The 13,064-nt window shown below is 34.4% G+C and overlaps 2 long non-coding RNA genes across 2 annotated transcripts; one reads left to right on the plus strand and one right to left on the minus strand.

The window, feature by feature from the left end:
• Positions 1–647: 647 nt before the first annotated feature.
• On the minus strand, positions 648–6,002 carry LOC127971176 (uncharacterized). Its single transcript, XR_008156760.1, has 3 exons — positions 5,835–6,002; positions 4,841–4,990; positions 648–1,326 (listed from the first exon to the last, which is right to left on the minus strand). It is a non-coding gene; the product is annotated as an uncharacterized LOC127971176 (long non-coding RNA).
• LOC127971180 (uncharacterized) lies at positions 1,531–4,782 on the plus strand. The gene is made up of 5 exons (XR_008156763.1): positions 1,531–1,646; positions 1,768–1,840; positions 2,706–2,775; positions 3,592–3,766; positions 3,863–4,782. It is a non-coding gene; the product is annotated as an uncharacterized LOC127971180 (long non-coding RNA).
• Positions 6,003–13,064: the final 7,062 nt, after the last annotated feature.

A 13,064-nucleotide genomic window follows, 5' to 3' on the forward strand; every position in this document is an offset into this window, starting at 1 on the left:
TTAATGTTATCTGAATGTTTGACTTTGACTTGTTTGGATACAGTTTGACTGCTGAAATATTGTGAAAAGGGAAAATGTATATTAGATTAGGTGGGACTAGACTAAATGTGCAATTTACATCAGTGGATTTAATTCAGTAAATGATAAAACCATGTTTAAAAATGGGAATTATATCCTTGTTCATATATTTCTGAACCTTGACCAAGGAAAACTATAGGACTTCTTAGGGCACTGTTTATTCTATTTAGTGATTATGAACTCCTACCGTGTTTTATAACATAATGCCTTATTTAAATTTTTCATAACGAAGGTTTATTGTCTGTCCCTTAATATTAGTAGTATAGACTTGATGAATTTTAGAGAAATGAATATGAATATAGACATAAGGGCCTGTTTATGATTCCTCTTCATTTTTAGAAGTGATGTTTATCTAGCAGTATATGTATATGCACACTTATCTGTAAAGTAAGTAGTAGGCTTAAATTAAATGTAAAATTTATGCATTTAGCAGAATTAATTATATGAATGCATTAAATGCCTCTCTTACACATGAGCAGGGTGGTTTTTTAAATAAATTCCTCCTTAATGAGCACTGTAATAGAAATAAACTAAAGTGCATGAATCTGAGATCAGTACTTTACATGAGATTAAATTAAATAAATCATGTGTTTTTTAAAGGTTATTTAGAAAAGTTATTTAGCACAAAGTACATTGAAAGATAGACCATGTAATACATACAACTTTCATATGTTTGACTGTAATTTCTAAAGCTCCAGATACATAAATAGAGAAATGACATGAAAAATGAATGAGAAAAAGTATTAAACATATTTCCATGAAGGGCATGTTTACAGAAAATGAACATATATGTTAAAGCAACATCGATTTCAGTGCCATCAGTATTAAACTTGACCAAAGAGAGATGGTTGTGGTGAAGCTGCTGGACGTGGGACTGACCGTCTGTGGGCTGATTGTGGTCAAAGGATCTTTGCAATTTGTCACAGGGTGTTTGATATTAAACGGGCAATTTGCCTTGTTTCCTGCCTTGTCCACCACAGAAATCTTCACATTTTGTAAACAGCAAGGACCAGTATAGTTCACAGTGATTGCATTGTTGCCATTTTCATCTACAGTCACATTTAAAGTATTAAAAAAGGTAATGTTGCCTTCACAACAGTTGATGTCGGCGTCAAAATGGGGGGAATCAATTCCTGAACCACCACCATCTGACATGATATAATTCACTTCCCAGGTTTCATTTCCACCTGAAGAACAGTCCAAACTCTCATTTACCACACGGCACACTGGTGGAGTGAAATCAGTACCCTAAAGAAAAAATGTAAATGTAATTTCTTTCAGTTAAATGTCACAGTAACTTTATGTGTTTAACTTGAAGCAGTAAAACTACACTGTTAAAAATTGCTGTTAATTTACGTCAAAATTTTAACAGTATAAACCCGTTATTTTAAAAAGCAGTGCTTACCTGTTTATTTACGTTCGGTGAAATGACCTAGATAAAATTTAACGTTATTTTACCGTATTTATTGCTTGAAGGAAAGAAAACAGTACTTAACAGTATTTTGGGAACAGAAAGCTGCAGCGAGCACATGTGGATTTTCATCCGTCTTTATATTGTGATTTAACCGGTGAGTGCACCTTTGCCTGGCTCCTTTCACACAAAATACACGTTTGCAATTGCAAATAATTGTGCAAATAACTTTGATAAGTGGATGCTGAGGCTGTAACTGTTTAATATGTCCATTTCAGTGCTAAAATCGTCAACGTTCCAACGGCATCATAGATTGGAGCTGGATAGATTCAGATATCCCCCGATTACAAGGTGAGTTTAATCAAACATGATATAAATTCTGCAAAGTAAGCCTTTAACACAATAGCAACGAAGTAATATTGATGTATCTGTAACACGCTGAAATTATCGTCTTCTCGTTTGCTAATTTTAGCTTGCTATCTTTTCATTTAATGCCTAATAGTGTATATTAGACAAAACGTTGATTTCAATAACGTTGTGCTTGCGAATTTGGGTAAGCTTGTTCTTCTAATTTGTACATAACTGTATTCCGAGGGAAGTTTTTCTTAATAGTGTTGTCGTTTTGTTACTTTATTGTTGGCTGTATTTTGGATTGCTTCGATCCAAGTTGGCTTGATAGAATAAGTTACGCGATATAATAATCAGTAAGAATAATTCATGTTGATTTATTTTGCGTTGTTGGTTTGTATTGCAATGTTACTTTACCCAGTACAGTAGGCCAATGGCAGTTTTATTTTTGTGGAGATTTTCTTTTGTTATTGTTGAGATTGTTTGAGTTACGTTTTTTCGTTCCCAAAGACTGTCCATTTTGACTTGTCAGCATGTTTGGGTGTCAGTTATGCGGGCAGCAATGCAGTACTCCAGTGGTCTATGTGAAGCACATGAGGATTCACAGCAATACCCCTAACTTGTGTCTTCATTGTTGCATCCAGGACTTTAACAGGAAATTTGCTAAATTAGCAGCTTTAAAATCACATCTTTACAGACAACACAATGACAAATGTGATACACTAACTCAGTTTTATTCCCATCTTAAAGTCCACATCATTGCACCATTGAAGTCCACTATATGCAGATAATTCCTTAAATATTTTTCATCAAAAATATTGTTAGTGTATTTTGTCTCTGTGTCCTCATCATTGTTACTGTTTCTTAGGCATCTTCCACTGCAGCTGATGTAGAAAGGACACTTGAACTACCTTCAACTCCTCGACTGATACTCTTTGGTATGTATAGAACTATATGAATGTATAGTCTATTTTATTACATAAGCCATTAAGAATGTTTTTTCTGTATTTCAAAAAATATGGTAAATGCTTCTGGGACAGGTCACACAAAATAAATATTCTGCTATCTTTTACCCACACTCATGTCATTCCAAACCCTTAAGACTTTTATTCATCTTTGGAAAACAAATGAATATATTCATACAATTCTTTCAGCATTTTTGTTAATCAATTGAAAAAAAAAAAACTTTGATGCTTCAAAATGTTTCATAAATTTTTGTAAATGTATGAATTTTATTTGTTTATTCGTGTATAAACATTCGTCATTGAGCATACAGCAAATAAGCTCAAACATGCTTGCTTGACGTGAGGTTTGTTCTGGTCTGTCAGGCTAGCGCGTTTGAATTTCCATTTACCCTGGATTTGACTGGACTTTTAATGAACAGAAATGATGAAAGAATATTAAAAATAGTTTCATTTGTGTTTTGAAAATGAAAACTCTTTGAAAGTGAGGGGGACTAATTAATTACTTTTTTTTAACCCTTCAACTGTACTGAGCAAAAATATTGAGTTAAATAAATCATAAAAATTGCAGCAACTATTTCACAATACACAGTATAATGCACATGTTGACTTCAGTGTCTGTCCAGACCAGTCCACAATCAGCATTTTGAAATGCATATGTTATGTTAAAAGAACAGGGCTTTGTGACTAGGTAAAATCATTTCAGTTTCCCTTGCATTTGTTTGCAATCTGGCAGTAGAAAATTAGTGTTATACGACTGTCTGACATTGTTTTTTCTTTGAAATGTTTTAGGTGAAAAACCAGGAAGCTGCATTCATAAATGGATGATTAGTTTTGAGGGGCAAATAATCTGTGAGGGCATCCAGCCAAGTTTTCTGTCTGGACTTGATGCTGTGTTTTCAACTTTCTACAATTTCAATGTGGAGTACCAAGCTGAGGCTGCATCCACGTTGGAATTTATTCAGAGGTTAGATGCTTAGAATCATATGATAATTTCTGTTCACATTCTCGTTATGTAAAATTTTACCCACACTAATTCTGAATGTATGCATTTGTTTTTCAGGTGCTTCATTGGAATAAATCCTGAAAAAGGCACCAAGGGTGGACAAGTCCTATCAAAGCGGACAGGGAAGGTCGGCCACAAAAAGAAATCAGTCAACACTCGGGTTGCCAGTCTACTTAAGAAGCTAATGGACTTTGAGTGGGACTTCATATAAGTGAACTCACTCATCCACTGACATACCACACACACACACACCGTACACATACTCTTCACACATGATAAAAACATGTTTTTAGTGTGTTTAGTCGCACAATTTTTTCAGGTGTTCATTCTTGAATACCTACATTTTGACTTCATTCATCATTGAATTATTTCTTCATTCAGTAACTCTTATTCACTAATAATTTAGTAATTCTTATTCTCTCAGCAGTTCGCTCATTTATTTTTTTCTAATGTTATGTAAATTATTTGTTTATTCAGTTAAACGAAAGTTTACTCTGAGGCTTAAGTTTTAGTCATTCCACTTGCATCAGCCACTAATTTTGAGAATATTTTGTGATTTAAAGTGGCTTTTTTTTAAAGTTTTAATAAAACAAATTTGAAGTTACACTTTGTGTTGAATTTTTAATGTTTCAAAGGCTATATCTGTATGTTGTATTAAAACATGGTTTTATAGCAAGACTTCAAAGGGTTAATTCATAAAATTAAAGAAATATCTAGAAAAATAATTCCACCTTTTTTTCTTAGCAGTGTGTAGTTTCTAGTTTACAGTTAAAAGAAAGAAAAAAACATCAACTAACTGTTAATGCTTTTGACAGTAATTTATTGTTAATTTATAAAATAACAGCTTTATGCTGTATTTCCAAAAACAGTAACAAACTGTAAATTTCAACAACAGCAAGACACTGTTAATTTAACAGTAACTTGCTGGCAACTGTGCTGCCAGTTACTTACTGTTTTTTAACGGGACAATTTTTAAGAGTGTACATAATATACCGTAGGGAATCAGAAGTACACAAACACAAATGTGGCACTTACAGTCTGCATAACATCTCTTCTTTCTCTCTCCATCTTGTCAGCATCTTTCATTACTTTATCCTCAGTGGGGACATTGTGGTATGGAAAAGTCTGTGACCCTCCAATCAGCATGAAGAGAAAGACCATCGTCTTTTGAACCATTGTGTTCAACTGTGAAAAGATGTAAAAATACATTTAGATGAAAGACTATGATTATTTTGATACTGGCATTAAGTTCAATTAAAAACTTTCCACACGTGTTGTTTACGTTCAGTACTCTGCTCTGTTTCATGCTCTTACAAGTTGCAAAAGGAAATATGGAGTTAATTTAGAAATGCCGTTAACTTTTCTTACATTTATAACTTTAAGCATAAACCTAACAAAATGTCATTGAACACTTAAACAGAAAGAAATAAAGAAAAAAGAACAAGTATTCATTACTCACGTCAGCTTTTAAAGGAAGTTTAAGTAATTTTGATAAAATAGTTCATATTTATTAATTTATGCACTGAATACACAAAGCAACGGCGAAAACTTCACAATAACAGCAAGATCTTTCATCATAATGGATTACCCACTAAAGTCTTTCCAGAAGTTATCACTGCCTTAAAATGTGCAACTTGTTGAGGTCATTTTGGGAAATACATAATTATGTAATCTGTCTCTTCCTCAAGAACCCAGGCAGAAAGAGTAAGCATGCATAGCTGCTCAACTAGCGTTACATACTGTCCCCCACTTCATCTGACGTCATGTTAGTCTTTAATAACAGACCGGCTAATAAATGACTACTCATAATAGATTTGTAACAGTTTTACAAGTTATTAGGTGATGATTTAAAATACAATTGGCCTATAAACAACGAGTACAAACATGACACATTAATATAATTTAGAATAACATCACATTATGCTCCAGTGATAAAAGGCATGAGTGCCATATGTAATGTAATGTATAAATGTTATATTGGAAAATAATATTTATGAATTTATTCACACAGCATTATTTTTTGACTTACCTTATTAGCAGTGAAAATGCAGTTATGATAGTAGTCAAATATCACAAATCTCGTCTCAGTTCAGGTCCTTCTCTGTTCCAAATTATTTTGGGGAACTGTGTCAGTTCTAGATATACTGCAGACACACCCAAATGACTGTCAACACAACCCTGCCGGTCAGTGAAATATATTCATTGTAGGACTTGCACAATATGCTTATCCATTTCAGGCAGGGTGTTTGTTTTAATGAATAACTCTTCCTTGTCATAAGGTGAAGTTTTATAGAGTGATATTGCTAAATGTCTCTATGTAAATCTACACTGCAGCTTGTAAAACAAAGTGTGGCATAACTGCATCAATAAAAGTTTCACTGTTTATATGCAAAACCATGGTGAAGCATTGCTGCCACACTCGTCATTTTTTAACCTTAACATGTTGTATTATTTTACAAAAGATACACTTTTTGTAAAGGGTCTATACTGGTACCTTAAAGGTACATATATAAAATGTACAAAAGTATTTGAAAAGGTTTTTCTGAGTGTGTAACTTAATGTGTGATGTTGGAACACAAAACCAGTCATAAGTCACATGGGTATATTTGTAGCAGTAGCAAACAATACATTGTATGGGTCAAAATTTTCTTTTAAAAATCATTAAGATAAAGTAAAGATCACATTCCAGGAAGATATTTTGTAAGTTTCCTGCTGTAAATATACCAAAACTTCATTTTTGATTAGTTATTGTATATGCATTTCTAAGAACTTAATTTGGACAACTTTAACTGCGATTTTCTCGATATTTAGATTTTTTTGCACCCTCAGATTACAGATTTTCAAATTATTGTATCTCAGACAAATATTGTCCTAACATAAGAAACCACATGTCAGTTTGAAGCTTATTCTGTCAGCTTTCAGATGATTCAGATTGTTTCTAGTGGTTTTGTGGTGCAGGGTCACATATATTATTAAATGTGTTTAATTCAGTGTATATTTCTAATAGAACAAGGAAGCAATTCTGTCATCACCTTACACAAATCCTTTACACATAGCCCTTTAGGAATAAAAAATACAGTTAATGCCTCCACATGACAGCGTAACCAAAGACTAACAATTAACACAATAAAATAACATCATCAGTGGGCTATGGGGATATCTTGGGCTTATGTTCATATATTGTGAAATTAAGGAAGATCCTTTTCTCTAGCCCCCGTGTGGACAGTGTTAGTATTGTCATCCTGGAATGCAAGTAAGTTGTTGCTTCTCCGCTAGGGGGAGATAAAACACACAATCATCACGTTTGTAAAATGTGCTTCTTTTAAAACAAACCAAATATCAGGATATTCTGACATTCATGTGATTTAATGTTTGCAATTCAACTTTTTGGCTATGCTGATAAAACAAATAAAATAAGTATACAGAATATAAGCATTTTCACTAGTAGTCTCAGACATTTGGAGCTCAGTGTGAATATATTTTAATTTCAGAAGTAGTGGTAATGTTTAGGGCTATGGCGCTTTATGCCATGCTTACGATAAAAGGGAAATACAGTTATTACAGATGTCAGCCAAATTCTTTGGTCTCAGTGTATCACATTTTAAACTTCCAGTATTTCTGTTGCACTATATGAACTGATCTTCCTCGTCTCTCTGTTTTTGAATGATGGTGGGATTATCTGAATTGTAACAAGGGATTATTAACGCTTAAAAACAAGAAAGCATCCATGTGAGCACATTCACTGCTCTCATAGTGTTGAATCATTGGGACAAGTGATCCTGAGAGAGTCAGACTGCCCTCTGCCCTCTGATGTTTAATTCATCTAAACGAGACAGTTCACCTGTCAAGCATGTCTGGGTCAAGATATAATCTCTAGCCCTGAACATGACACAAAAGAGAATAATCCTATCAGTTTTTTTTTCTTTTCATATCTTTAAGAAATTGTAATAATGTAATAATCAGACAAAATGTATAAGATGAAATTTAAAATTACCATTATAAATACTATAAAATATTTCTTACAAAAAAATAAAATATTTATTGAGTATCTGAATTTAAAGGTGAAACTTTATTTTCTTTGTAACAGGTTGCATGCAATCTATTTGACTGCTGTTATGATAGTTATAATTTTTTTGAGCAACTATAATATTACAAATATTTTTGAATTATACAATATCAGTGGATCAGATTATTGTTATTAATGATAATATTGAGAAAGGTCATGACCTCGGCAGTGGCACAGGCCAATATCTTGATTTTAGGGGTGGATATGGACTTGATATTTGTGAAATGTGCATGATTGTTTTCAACAAGAGAAACTGATCAAATGAATTATATGATATCTACTATAGCAGGCTTTAACACAATATGAGATATAAACCTGATCATACCGATAATTATAGCAGTTTCCTATATTAAAAAACATGCATGGTTACAAGATATGTGCACATAAGCCATTGAATATATATGACTGATCATCAATAAGGAATAGATCCTGTCTACTTTACAAGATCTAATTTCTCTTATTTGTTATTTATACCCAATTACCCCTTTCCTTACTCTTTCAGTCTCTCTTTCTCCCTTTAGATCCCTCTCTCCTCTTATGTTTTCCTTTACATTTGATAGATCGCAATTAGACATCCTTGTAAAATACAGAAAGAGTCATTACTCAATCCTTCAGTTTTACATTTCATTTTTGTCATCAGTCAATGGGATCCCCTCTTCTCCCCTCACCCTGAGTTCACTGTGTCTGACGCACAAATACACCCCTGTTTTTTTCTCTTCTTTCATTTTCCGTTACAGAGCTTTCTCTTCCTCCCCGACTGAGTGTAGCTCTTTATCCATAATTTATACATCAGGTGAAGGTGACAGACAGAGACAAGATTTTGCACTATAATGATCGAATCTGTTTAAATATGAAGGGTAGGATAAACTGAGCAGAGCTGGGAAATACATTTCAGTGTACTGATCAGATCTAGAAAGATTAACATTGAAATAAGTCTGAGTCATCATGGTTTATGTCCCATACAAATCTGCAGTGGAAAACTTTTATTTTTTATTTTTTATAAATGCTATTACTGCCACAGCACATACCCTGGCATAATCCCACATGAATTGCATTTCAGGAATCAAGTAAAAGTTATTCAAGGTTCTAGTGTACATATATTTCAGTGCAATTTTCACATTTCTGATAAAACATGCTGCAAGCTTACTTAAACATAAGCTTCCACATCACTCCAACAACAGAAACAGAAGAAATAAAGGTTGATTGTTGTGGCATCAGATAAGAACAGATCCAGGTTTAGATTACAGGACGACTGTAACAGAGATCACAAACACCGGTGGATTATTGTAATAATATTCAATCATGTCAAATAAGTTAAAATGATTTAGTCAATTCAACTTTATTTCTATATCACTTTATACAATGCAGATTGTGTCAAAGCACAGAGATGAACAGTAAAATAGTTGATATAAAGTGTGTTATTCAGAGCACCTCTTTGCCAATTTCGGTTTAGATTTTGCACTTTATTTAAAAATAATTAATTTACAGATTCCAAGTCAGTTAAAAACCTTAATTTCCCCGTAATCTTCATCATCACTTTTGGTAATGTGACAGATAAATAATAGCCAATAATAATATCTGATATTTCTATAGGCACAGCAGAAACACTGTGTATAGGTTGTGTGTGTGTGTGCTTGAATACATGGTTTCTGTGTCCTCATAAACTAAATTACTTAAAAAAAACATTTTGTTTTTTGAAATAAAAAAATATGTCTCCAGTTGTCTGTGAGGTGTAATTTTAGATTTATGGGATGGAAAATACAGTTTACACAGTATAAAAACCATTTGGCCTTTGAGGACAATCCTCATAAACCACATGGACAGTCATGTGTGTGACAGACAGACCATTTCATTTAAATCCTTTGCTGCTTGATAGCTAGCTTGCCTTTTTTTTTTTTTTACTGCTAATACAGAAACCCTTATCTTACCAATCCAATGCACTTTAGAAAACAGCCTGCAACTCAGACAGAAAAGGGCAAACGAAAGATAAGGAGAGGTATCGGATGGATAGAGTGTCACCTCCTGAATGTTAGAAGGCCAAAAAGCAGACACGGTATCCTTCAGTCTTTCTTTGCCCTCCTGGATAAAACACACCTGGGAAGAGAGAGGGATCAAAAACCATAGACTTGTGTGGAGGAGCGGATGCTAGAGTCCGACAGAAAGAGATAGGTGTCAGTATAGACTGAAAGATGTGGAAAAACAGAAAGAAGCATTAATTAATTTATTTTGCTTTTTAAAGAACAGTTACCACATTTGCCACCTCTTCATAATTGAGCTTGAGTTACTAAATACAGTTCTGAGAAATTCACAGTAGAGTAACAATTGTAATTGCACGGAAGAAACTTCAGATAGGCCTGTACTGGGAGGGGTAAAACAGGTGTAGTCTTACTGTAAGAGAGAGAGAAAGAGAGAGAGAGAGAAAGAAGAGGAAGAGAAAGAGAGAGTGTGCCATTGTTGCAGGGATGTTCATGATTATTCGAGAAGGATCAGCAGGAGGGGCAGGTAGTACCAGCGGCATGAACGCTCCACCGGAGAGAACAGCCAAACAGGTAGAGTTCTGCATGCGTGTGCTTCCATGTGCATTTTATAGACATTTGTCTTTAAAATATTCAATTCTGAATATAATATGCTTAAAAGGTAAAGTCAGTCATTTTTGTAATGCTAAAATACATTATTTTATCCCAGCTTAATATGCACAGACAACTATACATAAACCATCATTAGATTGATTTCCATGAAAAGCTTAAACTCTGTGGCACGATCAGAACATTGTACTGTTTGTTGGAGCACTCTGACCAGTGACAGAATCAATGACATAAGTTTGGGGGCGGGGCTACCTGTTTGACCGACCAATAGAAGACGGAGAGATTGTTCAGTAACTTTAGTGCAGATTTAGATTGAAATTGCAATTAAGTGTTTAGTCTGTAATTGCACTGGATGATTAGTTAAACGATGTGTTGTGAAGCATGCTGTTTATATTGTCATTAAAACAATACAGTCTAATTTGATTGGAACAAGGGCCAGTCACACTATACTTTTTTTTTACCACGACTGAAGATCAGTGTGGCCTCTTAGCTGAATTAAAAGAGTGCAAACTTTAAATCTGCAGGATTTGAGTGTTGCAGTAAAGTGAAGTAGGTCTAGATAACATTTTTACATTTTGGATGTATTATATGTAGAATTCTGTTCTTCCGACCATTGCAATGTTTGTAGAAATTTTGTGCGCACAAACTAGAGTGACTGTTGAAGAACCTGTCAGTCAAATCTTGATTAGTTTTAGCTCCATCCACAGTGACCAGCCAGTGCTCTGGCTCCACCCACTGTAAGTTTTTTCTTTTCTTAAAAATAACACATTATAATCACACCTTTTGTGTCCTTCACTACCATTACAAAGATTGTAATTGCAATTATGGTTATAATTAGATATGTAAATGTTCCCGGTTGCTAATTAATCATCCGCTTGATTTAGAATGTCTAACCTCCTGTGTCTTCTGTCAGGTCCAGGCCGCAATCAAGAAGAAGGTGGAGAAACAGAGGAAGCAAGTAGAAACGGGTGTGGTGGAGGCATTTAACAGTAATACAAGACCTAAGATGGGACAGAAAAAGAACCAGCCCATCCATCCACCCAGCAGAAGAGGAGATGGTGAGGAGGAAGAAGAGGAGGAGCCTGCTGAGACTGGGGAACCAAAGGAGAAGGAAGAACTCGACCTCGGCCCTATCGTTGATTCTGTTTTTGGCCAAGTAAGAGTACACAAGATCACCCCCTGGAGGCCATCCTTCATATCCCATGCACATATTTTCATGTCATGCTCTTTTCCTTATCCGTGCTCTGTTAGGTAACTGTTGATACATCATATGGACGCTCCGCTAATAATAACCCTATTCAGTTAAGTTTTGACTTGACTGAAACCAGTTCATGTTACCATATGATGTACTTTTTTGTTTTTGTTTTTTGCCTGGGAAAACATTTTTCTACAGTATATACTTTTTGCATTTTTGACATTAATGTTCTGGGAAGGTACTTTTGTCCCAGAGTGACTTACTTCATTAGCTGATAGGTGGTTAGGTGACTGTCAGGCATGAGATGACAGGTTAAGGTGCTGTCCTAACAAGCACATCTGTCCCCTCGTGCATTGTTCACCCGCTCATGACCTGGTCTTAGCCTTGTGGTGTTGCGTTCCCACACTAGGATAACCTTGCACCCAATGCTAATCACTTGATATTGAGCTTGAATCACCAGCGGTGAGCACACTAGAAACCCAATCTTGCCCACTCACCTTTCTGGAAGAGGGATCATTGCTTGTTATTGTCATAATTATTTAATTGGCTTGGAGACATAGATAGCTACACACTAATTTAGGATGATGCATTCACTGAGTCATTGCCTAAGCAGTGAATTAACATATTTTCTTGCTTTTCTTTACTACATGAAGTCAATAGCACAAAAAAAAATAATGATCTATTTAATATGCTAAACTGGTATTTTTAGTTTGCTTCAATAGTTATAATTAGAGCATTCACTGAAACTCTATCCGTTAGTTGAAGTCACTTGAGAATAGGTATTGTTAGATAAAAGTTAACACATAGTTTAGTCTGACATCTGATTATCCTTAAGTCTATAAATAGAGCAGGGCATTTGAACTGTGTATGTGAGGTATAGGCTACTCTCCACTTAAATGCGTGGGTTATCCCAAGACAGTGTTTTATTTCTAAATCGATTTAATAATAAATGAAATCCCCGCTACACATATGGCAGTCTTCAAAAACAAGGATCTCAAACTGCAGAGAGTTTGATAGCCAGGTTTTGTTTTCCATCTCTGGCCAACTGAACCGTTACAACATATTAAGGTGTTTTTTTTTTTTATAACCATGAATTTGAATAGTTCCTATATAACTATTAATGCAGTTTTTAAGATAGTGTAGTCTAAGAAAGGGGCTTTCAAATCTTTTGATACCAAGGACACATAAAAAACCCTATTGTTATTGAACAATTAAATCAGTATTTTAATTATTAAAACATGTTTTAATATTTTATATCATATAAATCCAATATTTTCTAGCCTGGCAATACCTCCTAGTGGCCACTGCTTTAAGATCCTTGTTCTAAAACACTTGTTCTGCATCTCTGTGTACAGTTTTTTCTTTTTTATCTCTAATGTCAAAGAAAACCCCACTGATTATAGCAGTATAACC

The sequence above is a fragment of the Carassius gibelio genome, chromosome B14, assembly GCF_023724105.1.
Source record: "Carassius gibelio isolate Cgi1373 ecotype wild population from Czech Republic chromosome B14, carGib1.2-hapl.c, whole genome shotgun sequence".
Lineage (NCBI taxonomy): Eukaryota > Metazoa > Chordata > Actinopteri > Cypriniformes > Cyprinidae > Carassius > Carassius gibelio.